Source organism: Citrus clementina, unplaced genomic scaffold, assembly GCF_000493195.1.
Source record: "Citrus clementina cultivar Clemenules unplaced genomic scaffold, Citrus_clementina_v1.0 scaffold_9, whole genome shotgun sequence".
Taxonomy (NCBI): Eukaryota; Viridiplantae; Streptophyta; class Magnoliopsida; order Sapindales; family Rutaceae; genus Citrus; species Citrus x clementina.
Genome location: NW_006261964.1, coordinates 8,778,144 through 8,784,477, shown reverse-complemented (window position 1 = coordinate 8,784,477; position 6,334 = coordinate 8,778,144). Strand labels below are relative to the sequence as shown.

The 6,334-nt window shown below is 36.7% G+C and overlaps 1 non-coding gene across 1 annotated transcript; it reads right to left on the bottom strand.

Annotated features, from left to right (window-relative positions):
- Positions 1-3,619: 3,619 nt before the first annotated feature.
- LOC112095511 lies at positions 3,620-3,723 on the bottom strand. The gene has a single exon (XR_002903884.1). It is a non-coding gene; the product is annotated as a small nucleolar RNA R71 (small nucleolar RNA).
- Between the last annotated feature and the right edge of the window lie 2,611 nt (positions 3,724-6,334).

Here is a 6,334-nt window from a genome sequence, read left to right as displayed (position 1 = left end):
TTATCCCATACAGATATGGGAGAATCCACTTTACAGTAAGCTAATGATTTTTACTTGGATTATGCATGCATCGACTAACCATATGCACGATTTGAGATATATTAGGCTTGTGCATACTATAGCATACATAAGACTACCCATAGCACTAGCATATGGAACATGAGACATGTAGTCACACACTTCTTGAGATGGAGGGCATGAAGAATCGTTTAATTTAAAATAAGGAGCTAGAGGAGTAGAAACTGGTTTCGTTTTGTCATCCATACCAAACTTTTCTAGCACTTTCTTCAAATAAGACTTTTGAGTCAACCATATTCCCATTCTTTTGTCTCTACGAATCTCCATTCCAAGTATTCTCTGTTCATCATCCAAGTCTTTCATCTCGAACTCAGAAGCCAACTGCTTCATTAATTTTTCAATCTCACCTCAATTTTTCAAAGCTATAATCATATCATCAGCATAAAACAACGGTTAGATAAAAACTCCATCTCGTAATATTTTAAAGTAAACACAGCGATCGTGTTCACTTCTATTGAATTTTTGCCCTTGTATAAATTGACCGAATCTCTTGTACCACTGCCTTGGTGATTGTTTCAATCCGTACAAAGATTTAAACAATCTACACACATGATTCTCCTTTCCAGCAACTTTGAAACCACAAGGCTTAGTTATAATCTCCTCCAAATGTCCATGCAAGAATGTTGTCTTAACATCTAATTGAGCTAACTCTAACTTATATTCAACTATCAAGGCAAGTAAGATATGAATGGATATATGCTTTATAACTGAAGAGAATACTTCATTATAGTCAATACCTTCCTTTTGAACAAAACCTTTTGTTAAGAGCTGATAACTCTATGAAATGAGAGTTATCATAACACTTTTAGACTTGAATAAGTAATATTTAGAGAGTAAATGACACGTTTTTATTGTATTTTACTTATATTCTGCATGAACATCCATTTTAGTTTAATTTTAATAAATTTAGTTTGTTTTAAATTAATTTTTGCTTAGATTATATGCATAATTATAGATGACTGGAAGCTTAAATTTTAAGTAACATGCAGTAGCTGTTGTTGTAGAACTATTGTTGTAGCACCGTTGCTTTAATCCTTAAGCTTTAATAGAGAAGATTGGGTGCGCGACACTTAGAAGATTGCAATCTGGAGTTTTCGATTCATGTGGATGGTTGATGTGGGTGTGATGTTGCTTTAGACTGGAGATAATGCTTATACTTTTATTTGATTGCTATCATTAATCTGATTGAATAAACACAAGTGTTTCTAAAAAAAAAAAAAAATCATTTTGAATTTGAATTTTGTTTTCGCTTTATTTGCTAGGGACTAGCAATAAGCTGGTTGGGGGGTGTGTTGAGTGTTAGAAAATGCATATTTATAAAGGAGAAAACCGTCATTTTACATTTCAAGTCTTACTAACAACCCTTACTTTTATGTATTTAACATTCTTGTGATTTAATTACGTGTGTTTTATTTTAATTAAGTAATTTATGTATTTTAGGGGCATTATAGTCATTTCACAATAAAAGAGAGATCAAACGGCAAAACGGACATCACTTTTGAACTCAGGACGGTCGAAAACCTTAGGAGGAGCATAAAAGGAAAAATGATACTATTCACATGTACGGTACTATTCACGTATACGGGACTGTATACGTTACTGTTCACGGCACTGTTCACATAGACGGATCGATGACGTGGCATTGACCGATGATGTGGCATTGACTGATGAGGTGTCACGATCCTGTTGGACTAAAATTCTTATGTACTGTTGATGGTGACGTGGCAGCATATCAGTGGACGAAAAATCTCGCGTACGGTGCATGCATCACACAGGATTATTTTCAACCAAACCGCGTTACTGTTCATCCGGGTCAAACCGCGTTACTATTCAAAGTCGGGTCAAACCGTGTTACTGTTCATCCGCGTGGTCAAACCGTGGACTGTTGACTGATGACGTGGCGCAATCCTGAGCGTCCAAACTGTTTTTAATCCGATGGCCATGATTTACTCCATGTATCTATAAAAAGGGGGCCTCTCCCCCCTAATTTGATATCTCTGAATCCATTTTTGGGATCCATTTTCTGTAATTCCTTCTCCATCTTGTATTTTCTTCGTATTTTAATAAATTCCCATTTTGCCCCTAGTTCAACTATGAGTGGCTAATTTTCTTTCAAGCTTGGGTTGAAGGTGAAGTCTCAACATGTGTCATGGGCTTAATTTGGTAAATTTATTTTCTCTTCCCCTCTAATTTTTGTGGATGTTTTGACTTCTCGTCGACAAATAATAATAGTCTTGTCTAGATACCGCCTTGGTTACACCGGCTCTCTAGTATAAGGTTATTATTATTTGGCACGATAAGCCCTTAGCACCATATTGATTAGAGCGTGGTTCATGAGGTGTGGATTCCCCCCTCATGATTTAATTGGCATTAATACAGATTATTTAGCCCATGATGCATGTTGATACGGATCCAGATACCCAAGTACGTCAATTTAATAGATTTTCTCTTCAATTTATTCTCTCCATTGCAATTCCAATTTTAGAATTTATTCTCGCCATTTTAATTTAAGTATTAGCATATTCCAAATCATTTCCACCATAAATCCAACTACCCATTTACAAAATTAATTCTATATATAATTAAAATCCACCTCCTCGTGGGATCGACACTCGTCACCATTAGTCTATACTACAATAGATTCGTGCGCTTGCGAGTACATTAAAATTTGCACAACAAGTTTTTGGCGCCGTTGCCGGGGAGGTAAGTAATTTTAATTCATAGAATTAATTTTTGTGAATAATTTCTTTTATTTGTTTTCTTGTATTTTTTTTAATTAAAAAAAAAGAAAAAAAAAGTGAATCTACATATAAAGGTTAGTATTTCTTTTTTTTTTCTCTTCTTTAACATTTCGTAATTTAATTTTCAATTTATTTTTCTTTGTAATTTTTATTTTATTTTATTAATTTAATTTTTAGTTAATTTATTTCACGTATTTATTTTTGTGTATTTTTATAGAAAGGTTGTAATAGCGCAATAAGGTTAGTATCGTAATTTCTCCCTCTTCTTTATTTTTATTTGTTTTGTTCCCATCTTTATTTTTATTTTATTTGTCTTGCATGCATGGTCGTAGGTCATTATTATCTAATCTTGAACCTATAGACCTTGAACTTGAGAAAACACTTCGCACACAAAAGCACATTAAAAATAAATTTGGAATGGATTTACAAGCACCACAAGAGAGGCCATTTAAGGACTATTTTAGTCCCTTAGCTAATTTGAGCACATCATGCATAAGATACCCAAATGTAGCTGCTAGGAGTTTCGAATTAAAACCTAGTGTGCTAAATTGTCTCCCCACATTTTATGGCCTAGAAAATGAGGATCCATATAATCATCTGAATGATTTTCATGCCATTTGTCAAACTTTTAAATATGAAAATTTTTCAGAGATGATGTTAAACTTAGACTATTCTCATTTTCTTTAAAGGATAGAGCTCGTTCATGGCTTAATACATTGCCTGCTAATAGCATTGCATCATGGGAACAAATGGTTACAAAATTTTTGAATAAATATTTCCCAGTGCATAAAACCAATGCTATTCGCAGGGAAATCTCAGAGTTTACCCAGAGAGAGGACGAGCAATTTTTCGAAACATGGGAGCGATTTAATGGGCTACTCTTGAAGTGTCCACATCATGGGTACGAGAAATGGCACCAATGCCAATACTTTTTGGAGGGATTATTGCCGAATGTGCAAGAATGGCTAATGGCAACAAGTGGAGGAGAGCTAATGTCAAAAAGTGCATCAGAGATTTGGGAATTCTTCCAGCGACAAGCGGATAATTCCCAACAACGGAGTCGATCACTCAGGAATACTAGAAGAATTAAGGGAGTAAATGAGGTTCACATTGGCGAATCAAGTTCAGAAATTAAAGAAGTCAAAGCGATAATTGAAGGTCTCTCTCGACAAATAGCATCATTATCGACTGCTAAATCAACAGAGCCACATGACCATGACTCATACTCAGATCAAGCCAATGCCATAGGTGTAATGAAAAAACCATCGAATTACAACCCATACTCCAACACATATAACCCTGGATGGAGAGACCACCCCAATTTTTCATGGTCTCAAGGATTCCAACAGAATGGACCAACAGCTCCAGCTCCACCAATTCCACAAAATCCTCAAGCCTCTCAGCCACCATTTAGACCATACAATCAGAACCAGAATTACTCTCAGCCCAGACCATGGGAGGATTCATTCCAGAATCTTAAGAATCTTACTCACTCCACGATTGAGCAACAGAACCACACCATTGATGGACTACGAAATGAGTTGAGAGCAGGCTTCAACTCACAAGCTCAATCAGTTTCAAGCCTCGAGAAGATGGTGGGACAACTTGCTTCTTCAGTTCAGACCTTGGCAATGACCGTTGAGAAAGGTAAGTTTCCAAGTCAACCAGTGCCTAACCCTAAAGGAGTGCATGAAGCAAGTACCAGTTCACCACAGCAGCATGGAGAAGTCAAAGCAGTAATGACCTTGCGAAAAGGAAAAGAAGTCGACAACAAAGTGGAGATGCCGGTGACAAAAGAAAATCAAATTGTACCTGTGAATGTTGAGGAATCATCACCGGAGGAGAAAGAAGAAACCAACCCACGGGAATATGTTCCCAAAGCTCTATTTCCTCAGAGGTTAGCTAAAGGAAAAAAGGGAAAATCCACAGGTGAGATTCTTGAAATCTTCAAATAGGTAAGTATTAACATCCCTTTACTTAATGCTATTAAGCAAGTTCCATCTTATGCCAAGTTTCTTAAAGACCTTTGTACTAAAAAGAGAAACATGCATGTTCAAAAGAAGGCATTTTTAACAGAAAACGTTAGTTCTATCCTCCAACATAAAATTCCTCTAAAATGCAAAGACCCAGGCTCCCCCACTATCTCATGTAGCATAGGGAACCACACAATTGAGAATGCTTTGTTGGATTTAGGAGCTAGTGTAAATCTGTTACCTTATTCAGTGTTTTTGAAACTTGGACTTGGAGAATTACACCCAACTCCAGTGGTGTTACAACTTGCAGATCGGTCCACAAAAATACCTCGTGGTATTGTGGAGGACGTGCTTATCCAGGTAGACAAGTTTTATTTTCCTATTGATTTCATTGTAATTGACACTCAACCAATACAGGACTCGAGGAAGCACATCCCCATTATTCTAGGCCGACCTTTCTTGGCAACTGCGGATGCTCACATTCAATGCAGGACCGAAAATATGCAGTTGTCCTTCGGCAACATGACTATGGAGCTTAACATCTTCAATATAGCCAAACAACCTCATAATGCAGATGATGGAATTGTTGATGTGGATTTAATTGAAGCATTAGTTGATGATACTTTTATTTTAAACCTTAGTGATGATCCTTTACAAACATGTTTAACTCACTTTGGTTTGAATTTTGATATTGACAGATCGGTCGATGAGGTCAACGCTCTACTTGACTCAGCACCATCCATGGACACTAATAAATGGAAGTCAAGAGTTGAACAACTAGCACCATCAGAGAAGAAACTCATCCCATCATCAGAATTACCACCGAAACTCGAGCTCAAACCATTGCCCAACACTTTGGAATATGCGTTTTTGGGAGAAGAAAGCACTCTGCCGGTAATCATCTCATCATCCCTCAATGATGAACAAAAAAGTAAGTTGTTGGATGTTTTAAAAGAGCACAAAGGGGCATTAAGATGGACCATAGCAGACATTAAAGGTATAAACCCAGTAGATTGCATGCATTACATTCACCTTGATGAAAATGCTAAAACTACTAGGGAGATGCAACGTCGGTTAAATCCTAACATGAAAGAAGTTGTTAGAACTGAGGTCCTTAAGCTATTAGATGCAGGTATCATTTACCCAATTTCTGATAGTTCACTTGCCCTTTTGGCACATTTGCATATAGGAGAATGCCATTTGGATTATGTAATGCACCTGCTACATTTCAACGATGCATGTTGAGCATTTTTTCTGATATGGTTGAACGATTCCTTGAAGTCTTTATGGATGACTTTTCTGTCTTTGGTGACTCGTTTGATCAATGTTTACATCATCTAACACTAGTTCTGCAGAGATGTATCGAGAAGAACTTGATCTTAAATTGGGAGAAATGCCATTTTATGGTAAAACAAGGTATTGTTCTCGGTCACATCATTTCGAGCAAAGGTATTGAGGTTGACAAAGCCAAGGTGGATCTCATTTCTAATCTTCCTCCACCTAAAACAATCAGAGAAGTAAGATCTTTCCTTGGGCATGCTG